General features: G+C 42.0%; 1 pseudogene; it reads right to left on the bottom strand.

Annotated features, from left to right (window-relative positions):
- Positions 1-6,741: 6,741 nt before the first annotated feature.
- On the bottom strand, positions 6,742-7,574 carry LOC132654810 (glyceraldehyde-3-phosphate dehydrogenase-like; annotated as a pseudogene).
- Positions 7,575-13,773: the final 6,199 nt, after the last annotated feature.

Here is a 13,773-nt window from a genome sequence, read left to right as displayed (position 1 = left end):
TTTTATTTTATTCAGTCTGCTGGTGTTGCCTAATTGATTCAATGCTCACTATCGGGATCCTATTTTAAAGTTCAAAACCGGAGCCCAATAACGTGCCTCTAAATGCATAGATGCCTACCTAGTATGATTTGAATGTGAATGCTCCCTATCCAGGGCTATCCAGCCCTTCGACACAATAAAACAACATTGTCCTCTATAGTTCACATCCAAGACCCATCATAAGGATAACTACAAAAAGATTGTGAGAATAATCATTGTAAAGGTATCTTTTTATTCGCCTGATTTAATTGTTGTCATGGAAGCTTACTGCCTCAGTCTGCTAACCTAGGCCTAGTCCTGGAAGCTTCTATCCTCTGCACAATTTAATTTAGGCATAGAATGTTTTCAGCCTCTGAGACTTACTGCTGAATAAGCTCACCCTTTCTAGCTCTTTCTGAGGTTTGGCTGGCTGGTTCAACTAAGCTGTTCTGGCTCAAACTGTTCAGCTGTTTAGCTTCTCTAAGCTGACTGATTCAAACCGGTTTCTCTTAGCTTCTGACTAAACTGTTCTTCCTGGCCTCAAACTAACTAGCAGTCTTCTGGCTCCTTCTCGTTCTCTGGCTTATTCTCTCTTCACCTGTGTCTAGTATGTTGTCTCTTCAACCTGTTTGTTTAAAACTCCCTGTAGGCTTAGAATTTTCACCAAACCTACTTTATTTAGGTTTCTTCAACGCTTCTACCTCTGTTCCACTGTTCTCTTCTGTTAGGAGAAAAGAAGGTTATTAGGAAAAGGGGGTTGTAGACCTTTTTAGAAGTAGTTCTTTGGGGTGAGTCTACTACTCTTTGTTGTTTGGATACCAGCAGTCCAGTCCAAAGGCCAACACAAAACAGCAACATGAATCAACACTATTCAGCAGATCAGGACAAATCTGTGAAAGCCCAGAGAAGTTCTCTGGAACATTTTTCTTGGTGGAAACAAGTGCCGAAGCTCGAAGACTGGCACAGCAATGTCAATCCAAAAAGCATTCTCTCACTGTCTGTCGGCTTCTATATATCTCCTTTCCTGAGAGTCCACCCACAGATGTTTTCAGCTGGCCAAAGTCATGCCACTTGCACGAGACACCTTGCAGCAAAACATCACGTGCCCTCTCATAAGACAGCTTCTAGCAAAACATCACAGGACACATCCGAGTCTTCAAAAGAATAAATAAACAAAAACTTCCACTTCACTGCCTCCTTTCTCCCTTTCTCTGTCCCGCTCTCTCTTAGGTCGCCTCTTTCTTCTATGTTCTCATGAAAGTTGGGCATACCCTATTCTGCCAAGTCTTTCTCTGGTTCATCACTTTGTCTGCCCCTCAATTAGATATCACTTTCAAACATGGCTGCTTCCTTCTACAAACTAACCTTAACTACATTGTTTGGGATTAAAGCTGTGTAATAAGGGCATGTCTATATTCCAGCCCGATCATACTGTAATCCAGCACATGTCTGCATTTGAGTTGGAGCACGTATATCTAAAAGGCCTTTGGCTGGAATCTCTTGTCAGAGCATTGATGTTGCTATCATTTCAAGTAAAGTTATAATATTTAAAAAAGTTTTTTATTTGTATCTCATGTGTATGAATGAATGCCTACATATATGAATATGTGCCGAATGTGTGTCTGGTTCCTACAGAGAACAGAAGGGGGCATTTGATTCCTTGGAACTGGAGTAATAGAAGATTATGGGCCACCATGTAGGTTCTGGGAACTGAACCCAGGTCCTTTGTGGGAGCACAAAGTGCTCTAAACCTCTGAGCAATCTCTTCAATTTCAAGTTTATCATTTTGAGTTGGCCCTTATTCAGTGCTATCCTGGGATGCCTGTATCATGTGTTTTAACATGTGGTATCTTGGCAGTGGTGCTATTTTGGAAGAATAGGAAACCTTTAGAGCATCGACCCTTTGCTGGAGGAAGTAGGTCCCTGGAGAGAGTCAGCCTTACTTCCTATACACTCTGCTTTCTAAGCTTGGAGGAAACACGTTTGTCTCACTGTTTGTCTCTGTGACTTTCCTGCAGGAACGGGCTGTAGCCCCCTTTTTAAACATTATAATGGTATTGTAATTATTACTGGGGGGTGGGGCTTGAAGACAATAGGGTGCACATGTGGACGTCAGAGGACAGCTTCCGGGAGTTGATTCTTTCCTTCCACTGTGGGATTCAGTGATTGAATTTAGGTTGTCCAGCTTGCATGAGAAGCATTTTTAACTGTCAAACCATGCCGCTGGCCTAAACTGTAGCCCTTCATAAACTGTCAATGAAAAGAAATCTTCTTTAATCATGCGTTTTGTCACAGCCAGGAGAACAATGAATACACCCTGTGGAGGCAACAGCCATTTTAGCTTCAGCTGATCAGTTTCACGCAGAAGAGCTGACTCCCACTTCTCTCCCGGCACGTGTACTTCTCCCCTGTGACATGCTTTCCTTGAAAACTATGGAAGTGTTTGAGGCCTGCTCCTGTTGTATAGCATAACTATCGCTATTTGTATTTCAAGCCCATCAGCCACATCATCTCAGGGGGGTGCTGACATAAAAGAATCTCCGTGCAATGTCAGGTTAACCATAAACTATGTTTATGTTCAATGAGGATCTCTGTGGCCATGTTGTTCTTAGAAATTCCTCAACCATAAGCACAGCTCGCCCCAACTGCCAGGCACACTTTCAAGATCAGCTAGAACCGCTTGTCTAACTAACAAAACTTGAGTCAGAACTAACCAAGGCCTCACTTTCCTCACGTGTGACCAATCAACTTAAAGGTTAGCTGATAATACTTTGTGTAGTTGGCCAAAATGTATTACAGTGTATTATTGTCCTCCCCTTGTCTTATGCACTTAGTTTTCCTATAAAAAGACTGCCCTAAGAGCAGGTCGATGTCACAGTTTGGCCCCAAGTCCACTGTGTTCCAAGACCATGGTCAGTCTTGGGGTGTTGTGTTCAATAAACCATCCATATCTGACTGAGATTGGTGTCTGAGTAGTTCGTGCGGCTTCCTATGGACCCTAACAGAAGAATGCCTAGCCCAACTTTATTCTAGGAAGCACATCAGAAATCTCAACTCCCAGGATGTCTTAGTTTCTTTTCCTGTTGCTGTGATAAAATGCCCTGACAAAAGCAATAAACAAGTGCAGCCCCTCATGTCAGGGAAATGAAAACAGCAGGACCTTGAAGCAGCTGGTCACATCTCATCCACAGTCACAGAGAGTGATACAAGCATGGTGTTGCTCAGGTCTCACTTTCCAGGTAATAGTCTGGATCTGGCCAGGGAATGGTGCCCATCCATAGTGGGTGGGTCTTGCTATCTTAATTCAATCAAAATAATCCCCAACAGGCATTCTCAAGTCTACCTCCCAGGTATCTAGATTCTGTCCAATTGACAATTAGGACTTAACCATCACACAGAGCAACAGAAACTGCGTGGCAGGACCTTTAGCTGTACAGATTTATGTGCTTTTTCTTTTATTTTACCATAATATTTTCTTAAAGATTACATTTATTAGTCAGGGGGCATGTGTACAAGAGTCACATGCGTGGAGACCAGGAGACAACTTGCTGTAATTGGTTGTCTCCCTCTGCCATGGGGGTCCTGGAGATTGAATTCAGGTCATCAGTGTTGGTAGAAGGTGCCTTTACCTACCAAGCCATCTCACCAGTTCAGGTATTTTATTACATTTACTTGTTTGTTTATGTGTGCACATACAGCATGACTTAATGTAGAAGTACACATATGTAGAAGTCAGAGGACAACTTGTAGTAGTCAGTTCTCTTCTACTTCGTGGGTCTCTGGGATTGAACTCATGTCTTCAGGCTTGCTGGCAAACACTGTTATACCCTGAGCCAATTGACTGGCCTCCGTAATCTTTTAACAAAACAAAATGGCAAAGGAAAAGTCATTTCTAGTAGTAAATAGGAAATGAATTAATCGTTTACATAGAATAAAGCAAACATAACGACTGACAATTGTTTGACTGCTGGCTTCCAGGGAAAACAGATATATTCATAGAAGATATATTCTTGCACTGTAGAACTTGAAAGAACATGTAGAGGAGAAAGGCTTCTATGAATTTTCAAGACTACCTCTTTGTTAAAATAAATAAAAGAAACAAACATTTCAGGTGTGTGTTTTCACCTCTAGGCTTAAGAAAGCTAAGATGTTTGCTTTTTTTTTTTTTTAGAAAGAAAATGTTTCTTAAGTAATGCTTGAAAACTCAAAAGCTTGTGTGTGTGTGTGTGTTTTCAGGATTTACAGTAGAGAGAATAGCGCTAAATAGAAGCAGAAGCAGAATGAAGTTCTGGGAAGATCTGAATCTCTTTACGTAATCCCTCCCGCTCTGATTTTTTTTTCCTTGTCCTACCCACTTCTCTGTCACTGCTTTTGTTTTGTCCCCACCCCTGCCCTCTTGCTTCATTTCCTAGACTTCACTTGACTTTTACTTTGCCCTCAGTGGCGCTGCCTGTCAGGTAGTCCCAGATTTGCCTTTCACTGATGACCCTAGCCTCTGGACTCTGTCTGCTCCTGGGTTCCCTTGGTTCCTTCTGATTCCTTCTGGCTTCCTACTCATCTCAGGGCACATCCCAGTTGGGACCTGCATGGGGTGCTGCCCTTCTGATGGCTTCCTGGCTTCTCCTCCACTCATTCTTGGAATGTTAGCCAGGATTCCTAAGGGTCCCACCACTATAGTAATTGCCATCTTGGGGACAGGTGAGCTTCATAAATAAAAGAATCCTAGTTTGTTTTGGAATTTTCTAACAAAAGCTAGGTTAGCACTCACTGGTTAAGTCCTGTGTCATGTGAGTGAATGAAACTCTGCTGTCTTTGGCAAGTCTCCTCTGTCTGTGTTACTGTATTTTTAGACTAAAGAAAACGATACAGAATGTAAGACAGTTTGTGCAAGAATGTAGCGCAAATGACAGAATGCCACAATCAGACAGAAGAACATTATAGAACCCCTCAAAATGAGTGGTTGAAATGAACCCCTAATATTTTGCTCTATTCACAGCCTAAGCCTTGTTGTCTATTTAAGATTTAATTTTTAAGAAACTTGACTAATAACTATAATAATTATAAACTTATTACGATGTTTACAGTGGCTTTTTGGTTGGTTTTACTACTGTTTATTAATGTCATCTCTTTTTCATCATTAATAACACATGTAGAGGAAACATGCTCATTTATAAACCTTGGGCATGCATTGCAAAGTGCACTTTTCTGTTGTTGAGGCTGTGACCATTCTTACCTGTGGCAGGTGACGTACCATACCACCCTGGCTTTTAAGACAGCGTCTCATAAAAACTGAGTCATACTTTAACTGGATGAATGAATTGGATAGTTTGTTCGAAATGTATTTTGTGCCACGCTATGTGTGTTTTCTTTCTCTCTCTCTTTCTCCCTCGGGGTAGTTCAAGACAGAGTTTCTCTGTGAAGTCTTGGCTGGCCTGAACTCTCTTTGTAGACTAGGCTGGCCTCGAACTCACAGAGACCTGCCTGACTCTGTCACTGCACTCAGCTATGCTATGTTGCTTTAATGTTTCATAAATAGTATATTATGATGGTACTTGTAATTCTTCGCTCACACTGTGTTTGCAACCAACTGAATTTTTAAAAAGTTTGTTATTTTTATTTTTTGTTCACTTTACAGCCTCATCTCAGCCCCTTCACTCCTTTCCTTTCAGTTCCGCCATCACATCCTCTCCTCCACTTCCCTATTAAAGAGTCTTGTTGTTTTGTTTTGTTTTTTGTTTGTTTGCCTTGTTTTGTATGTTTTTATGTGAATGCCATGAGCTTTATTGATGGTATTCAAGAGAGTAGGGCTCCCTAGGCCCTTCCCCACTATTCTGGGGGTCTGGGATAGAAACTTGAGAGAGATGCTCAGTGTCAGGGGATGAGTTGGAACAGAAACTCCTCAGCAGCTGAGGAGTTTGCTCTCATGTCCTTGCTGGGGTGGGTGGTCCAGGGCTTTGTACTTTTTAGAGGCCATGTAGTGTAAGACCTGGGGTCTCACAGCTCAGGAGTTCAATCACGCCCTTCCCAGAAACTCCCCCAGACCAAGACTCATTGCAAAAGCAAGAGGTTTATTAACCATTGTACAACGGGGTCACCCCTGCCAGTCAGCAAAGAGTGGCACCGGGAGACAAAGGCCTTTAGGTTTTTAAAAGAAAAATTGTGGGAAATTTGAAGTTTTAGTTTTGGCAATTTAGGATTGGATGAGGAAGCTATAAAATAAGATAATTGGTTAGTCTTAGGTGCTCAAGCTTGGCCAGTCCTGCCAAGTGTGGATGCAGCTGCACTTTAAGGTGGGGGTGGTTAGCTCATCCTTGAAGATTAGGAGCTACAGACTTTTGGCTGGAGGTCAAAAGCTGCTCAGAAGAAGTCTAGGCTCATTGCTAAGAAACGCTATCTCAAGGACAAGGGTCTGGTCCTTCTTTTGCGGAGTGAAGGTCATTGCTTGCTTGCCCTTTTTTTATATCTGTCCTCACAGATAGGGTCACATTCCTTCACTCTCTGGAAAGGTACTAAGAGGCTTTAGCTTAACCTGGACCTAAAACTCAAAACTATAGGCTTTAGAAGACATATAGGTTACAAAGTTAGTCTAACCCTTTCATTAGGCCATGAGGTCCACTACCCACCCAGTTGCTGTATTCATTGTCATACTTTACAAAGTTGTCATTGAGGGCAATGCCAGCCCCAGCATCAAAGGTGGAAGAGTGATTAGTCTCTGTTAAAGTCTCAGGAGACAACCTGGTCCTCAGTGTAGCCCAGGATGCCCTTTAAGGGGCCTTCAGGTGCCTGCTTCACTAGCTTCTTGATGTCATCATACTTAGCAGGTTTCTGTAGTCAGATCCACGACAGACATGTTGGGGTTAGGAACATGGAAGGCCATGCCAGTGAGTTTCCCGTTCAGCTCTGAGGTGACCTTGCCCACAGCCTTGGCAGCACTAGTGGATGCAGGGATGATGTCCTGGGCATCCCCACGGCCATCATGACACAGCTTACCAGAGGGGCCATCCACAGTCTTCTGGGTAGTGGTGATGGCATGGACTGTGGCCATGAGTCCTTCCACAATGCCAAAGTTGTCATGGTCAGGAGGCTAAGCAGTTGGTGGTGCAGGAAGCATTGCTGACAATCTTGAGTGAGCTGTAATACTTCTCATGGTTCATACCCATGGTTCTGTTGATGGTCCCATCAACAGAAGCAGCAGAGATGATAACCCTGTGGCCCCACCCTTCAAATGAGCCTCAGCCTTCTCCATGGTGGTGAAGAAACCAGTAGACTTCAAAATGTACTCGGCACCAGCATCGCCCCATTTGATGTTAGCAGGATCTCGTTCCTGGAAGATGGTGATGGCCTTCCCATTGATGACAGGCTTCCCATTCTCAGCCTTCACTGTGCCATTGAACTTGCCATGAGTACAGTCACACTAAAACATGTAGACCACATAGTTTTAGGTCAGTAAAGGGGTCATTTATGGTAACAATCTCCACTTACTTTGCCTGAGATACAGGAAGCCCTGGTACCCAGGCATCCAATATGGCCAAATCTGTTCACTCTACCTTCACCATTGTGTCTAAGGGACAAGGCTGGCTCTGACCGAAGAGATGCAGCTGTCTCTGGAACAGGGAGGAGCAGAGAGCCTTGTTTTGGTTTTCTGAGACAGGGTTTCTCTGTGTAACTCTGACTTGCTTTGAAAAGCAGCCTGGCCTAAAACTCAAAGATTCACCCGCCTCTGCCTCCTAAGCACTAGGATTAAAGGCATGAGCCACCACTGTCTGGTGATACCCACTGAATTTTAAATGTAAATATTAGATATGTATTTTTATTGCTTTCATTCAGCTATTTACTCAATAAACATTCACTGAAAGCCTTCTGTATGCCAGACACTATTGTACAAAGTGTAAAATGTATGGGTAAGGTAAAATTATTCTTTAAAAGATTGCATAGTTTAGATGAAAAAATCAAGTAATTATGTAAATAATGATAATACACTGTGATATGTGTTACTAGGTATTTACATATTGAGGACTGAGAGCCTTCTGTCTGTAAAAGTTATGGAAAGCTGCTGAGAGAAAAGGAAGGATGGAGAAGGTCTATCTACTTGGTCCTCCAGTCTGTCATACATTGTTCCTTTCCACAGACAAGGAAAAGTCCACTTTAGCTCCCTCACTGCAAGGCCAGGTCACATGACTAGTTTGGACTAATAAATTGCGAACAGATGTTCAGTGTGTTACTTCTGGCCCAAGGTGGTGAAGAGCTCCTGTGTAATTTCCCAGACTCTTTCTTTCCCTGTCATTGGGTGGGGTCGTGTTAATGAGGTGTCCACAGGATCACAACTGGCTGAGTCATGAGTGACCACAACAAAGACGATTTCTCTGACAGGTATTCTTGACCATAAAGTGGATGGATTTAGAAACACTCAGAAGACATCTCTGAGCATGTCAGTCAGGATATTTTCAGTGTGACTAATAAAGAGGAAAGATGTGCCCTAGGTGTCAATAATGACATCCCATGAACTGGGTCTCAGACTGAAACTGAATAAAATGGGAGATAAAGGAGCTCAAGCTGAGGACCAACTCTCATCTCTCTTTGCTTCCTGGCTGAAAAAGACATATGACCAGCAGCTTCATGCTCCCGTTGCTGTTCCTTCTACTTCATAATGTCATGAGACTGTGAACTAAAATGCCAAAATGAACCCTTCTTTTCTTCCTTCCTTCCTTCCTTTTTCCTTTTCCTTCCTTCCTTCCTTCCTTCCTTCCTTCCTTCCTTCCTTCCTTCTTTCCTTCCTTCCTTCCTCCCTCCCTTAAGTTACTGTTGCCAGGCATTCTGTCAGAGTAATGAGGACATTAATTGATGTAGCCAGCCAACCTGCAGATTTAACCATGTCCATAGTGAAGCTGACACTGGGATGTGTATACCTTGAAATTGTTCACAGGGCTGGAGGGCTAGCTGGCTCAGTCAGTAAAGTGATTACCATACAAACACAAGGACCCGAGTTCAAGCCTTAGCACCAATGTATGAGGTCAGACCTGGGGGAGCAGAGACAGGTGGATTCCTTGAACTAGATGGCCAATCTGCCTAATTGCCTCAGGTCACAAAAAATGAAGTGGATGGCTCCTGAGGAGTAGCTCTAAGGTTGTCGGTTCTCTGGCCTGTGTCTCTGCACATGCAGACATATACCCCATATGTGCACAAAGTATTTTTTATTAAGCCATTGGATGTGCATGTGTGTGTGTGTTCGTGTGTCTGTGCATTATAGCAGCACAGCATACTGGATATTGAACAAAATACAGATTTAAAATTCCATGCCTTATAGAACACAAGTCAAAGGAGCTGGAAGATAGAAACAAGGTCATTAGTTAAAATACCTTAGAGAAAAGGGTCACTTGTCCTGTGAACCATGAAGAAAAGGTTAGGGAGAGGCAAAAATATAGGAAAATTTAGAGGTAGGAACAGAGGAAGTTGAAGTTGTTTTATTTATGACAGCTACTATGCTGCTGTGAAAATAAGCTGTCAGAACGCTGTGAAAAAGTGTCAGCAAGTAAGTCTTCTGATGAGAAGGTAAGGGAAAATCGAAGAAAGTAAAATAAGGCAGTTGTTGAGGAAATATTGCTAAGAAGGATGGAGCCAGTTAGATAGGAGGCAAGGGGAGGGGCAGGGCACTGGTGACAGCTCACTGGGCTTCTCGCTCACTTTTTTACAGCAGCCAATCAACATGGTTTTATTATTTTCTGTAGCAGTGACTGCTATTGTGAAAGGAGCATGAAAAAAAAGTCATTGTGTGCATAATTGGGGTTGGAAAGTTACTGTGTGAAGAGGCAGTCTAGCTTATTAAGGAAGTTTGGAAAAACACAGTTGAAGTGACTGATGGTTCCGAGAGTTGTGGAGCCAGCAAGGGAAGCTGGGAGAACCAAATACTTTGTAAGAAACTGGGTGTTTTGATGGGGTTCCAGGGAAAGTCTGTGGGTGTAGAAATGGGCAAACACAGGAGCCTATTTGTATACAGGCTATAATAAACAAAGTGCTTGAGCACATGCTATCTTCATTTCTAGCAGTTCTGCTCCTTACTTCTTGTGATACATCAGACTAGTTAGTCATGTTTCCCCTTGTACCCAAGGTTCTTCCTAGGAAAGTTTAACCCACATCAAAGGGTTTTGTGCAGATGTCCAAATGAATGCAAACTCACAGAGTTCTCAGAATAGCTAAGAACTCATCATAAAGTTCTCAGGCTACAGGCCTTATACACACCACTCTGTCAGCTTCACTATGGACATGGTTAAATCTGCAGGTTGGCTGACATGGATGTTGAGGTGCTGTGTGTACAGAAAGGCTCTGTAAGGCCAGGACTTGATGGAGGATTAGTTTATGGGTACTGGATATTCTCAAGGTGCTGAGGTCAGATGAAGAAAAGACTAAGCCATTGCAGCCTCCTTAGTCAGTGTAGTAAAGATGAGAAGGCTGGGGAAAAAAGAGTGTAATGAACTTGGTATGAGCTTCCCAAGCACAGCAGCCACTCCTATAGCCTGTAACTAAGACTGAGGCCACGAGAAATCGAACAGCCGCTCCTTGTAAGCGTTTTAGAGAATGCTTCCTCAAGAAAGAGCCACGTGGTTGTCAATGCAGGAGGAAGAGATGAACAAAGAAGTAAAATTTGTTGACATACATGAATAAAGACTCTTATGGGCAGTTTGGCCAAGATGTTTTTGAAAATGAAAATAAATAAATAAATAAATAAAAACAGTAATGACAAATGGGAGGAAAGAAGAAGAAGTTTCCTAAGGGGAATGGGTGGATTCAAGTGTATGCACTTGAGCCAGCATATCCATGTGGGAGATGGGAAATTAATTTGATTTTAATTTTGTTTACCTTAGTTTACATATCCATTTTTGTTCTTGCATTGGCTATCGTATTTCTAGAGTATTTGTGCTCTAAATTATAATTAAAAAATCTGACTGTGTCTATTGTATAAATACTATAAATGTCCTTCCTTCATGTAAAATTACTGAAAAATAAATAATTCCAATATTATTTAAATTAGCTGAAGTCATACAAATGATAGATAACTCACTAATATGTTACAAAGTCACCAGAATGTTAGATAATAATGGGGAGGGAAAGCAATATCACATTTTCACTTAGCAATATAGAATGTAAAAGTCTTAATAAACAATTAGAATCCAAAATCCAACAGGGTATCAGTAATGACCTTCGTTGCCAAGATCTAAATATGGTTCGTATCAGAGGCCTTTTAATAACATACTTTTGTGGATGCTAAAAGGCCTTTGGTTGAATTCAACCGAAATTCTTATTACAGTTCTATAAATAATATGAAAAGGAGGAAACCACCTAAACATGATAAAAATCACTTATGCAAAAAACCAAGAACAAAGGTGGTTGCAGACTCCATTTAAAAGCTCTTCTCTGGGAGTTCCATAATTTGCCTGTGTATGGATGTGATGCTTATTTCAATGTATGGGATGCTTATCTCAAAAGCAACAGCAGACTTCATGCTAGAGATAACCAGAGATGAGTAGAATATGTAATCCACTTAATAGTACAAAATAAATTACAGGCAGTATTATAAAGTAAAATAATAAATGAATAAATTTAATAAGAAAAGTACAGGGCCCAAGGGAAGAAAGTCATAAGATCTTATTGAAGCACCAGGGCTAACACAAATAGAAAAAAAAAAAAAAAACCTTCCCATTTCCTACATGAGAAGACATATTATTACAAATATATCAATCTGCCCAAATTGTTATATATGTTTAATGACTTTTAACTAAAATCCCCGTGGCATAAGAAAAGTGGATTATCCTACATTTTGCATGGAACAGCAAACGTCCAAAAGAATCTAAGAAATATGTGAACATGAAAAATAATGAGAGTCCTTGTCAAAATGTTAAAATATGGTATAAAGTCAGCATAAGTAATGATTGGGTATTTCCTCAGGGATAGGCTGATTGATTAGGAGCCTGAACTAGATTGCAGTAAGCATAGGAACTTACTATAGACTGATTGAAGGTCATATTTCATGTGAAGGAGAGAGTGGCTCGGGAAACAAGCACTTCATTCACAGAGTTGTAATTAGTATAATTAACTGTTTATTTCAATGTTAATTGAATCTTTACTCCCTATCCTTTATGAAATACTGTGCTAGTTTTAAAAGCTAAGATGCAAAATAGTAAAACTTCAAGAAAGTAAAATTTAAATGACTATATATATATATATATCACACACACACACACACATATATATATGTCACAATTTGAGTTTTTCAGTGTGGAGGGGTTCACATGAGTCGTAATTCCTTCCTCATGCAGAGTCTTATGTATGCAAGGCTGGCCTTGAACTCACAGAGCAGAGTCTTGAACTTCTGACCCTCCTGCCTCTATCTTTAGCGGAAGAAGGGTTAGGATCACCGGCTGTGACGCATGGAGTCTGAATCTGAGGTCAGTGAGTGCGGTGACCCCAACCATAACATTATTTCATCGCTACTTCGTAACTGTCATTCTGCTACTGTTCTGAGTTGTAATGTAAATACGTGTGTTCCCCAATGGTCCTAGGTGACCCCTATTACAGGTTGTGAAGCACCGCTCTACCTACGGTCTCACACAGGCCAAAGAGGCACGCTACCAGTTGAGCTACTTTAGAAATGACAGGTGCTATCACCACACTTAGGGAGGTGATCAAGCTCTTTCTGTAGAAGTTGTCACACAATGATGATAATCTGGACGGAGCGCGGACTCACATTATTTATGGTGTACTGTTTTGAAACGGTTCTCGAAATAGTCTATGTGAGATTTTCCACCGATAATTTGCGATGAGCTTAATTACATTTTCAAATGTTTTAATGACAAATAATTATAAAGTAAGCCATTACAGTGGGCATTCATCATGAAGTATATTATCAAACAAATGGATACATGAACGCGATTTTAATATCTATATTCATTTAAACCTGTTATAAAACATGGCTACCGAGCAGCTCAGTAACTTAGCGTCTCCGCCTCCTTCCTGGATGACAACTGTAATTACATCACTTCCTCCATCACTATGCTGTGTGATGCCCTTGGAACAGGCAGCTTTGTCTGATCCCTAGCACCAGATTACTTCTGATCTGACGTAGTTGAGAGTTGTAGGAACTAACCCTGGGTGAGCCCAGCGTCCTGGCGGCAGAGGGGAACAGGGCATCCCCACACTTGCTCTCCTAACATTCATTGTTAGGAAATGCTTCCCCAGGCGTCGTTCTTGCTCCGATTCTTATAGGGGCTCACACACACAGTGGATGCGCTACTTTTAGCCTGGGCCTGCCCGGGGTGGGGGTGGGGGGAACCCCTGAGAGCTAGAACACACGCTGAGAAAGCAGCTGAGTGAGGCAAAGGCTAGAGGGCAAGACTGAAGTTCCTGGTCCTGCCTGCGGATTTTGACACCGCCTCTGAGGAGTAACAGAAATTCATTCGCGGAGCCTGAGTGCAGAGGAGGCTGCAAGAATAGACGGGGTGCTGGATGGGAAGGAAGACAAGTCAGGTGGCACCAGGAGGAAATACACGAAACTGCGTTAGAGAGTCAGGCAACGGTGAGGGCAGAGAGACTGTTTTTGAAGACAAGATCTGAAGTGAAAACTGTCATGAGTTTCGGCCAAGTGCTGAGCATGATTGTATTTCACCTGTAACTTCCCAACCAACCTTGTGATTTAAACACAGTTCTTAAATCTCTCTGAGCCTAGGTTTACTTAACTATAGCGTGCCTTTATTCTTGCCCTGT

This window comes from Meriones unguiculatus, chromosome 6 (genome assembly GCF_030254825.1).
Source record: "Meriones unguiculatus strain TT.TT164.6M chromosome 6, Bangor_MerUng_6.1, whole genome shotgun sequence".
In the NCBI taxonomy this organism is placed as follows: Eukaryota; Metazoa; Chordata; class Mammalia; order Rodentia; family Muridae; genus Meriones; species Meriones unguiculatus.
The sequence above is the reverse complement of the archived record's forward strand: the minus strand, read 5'-3'. Positions and strand labels throughout refer to the sequence as shown.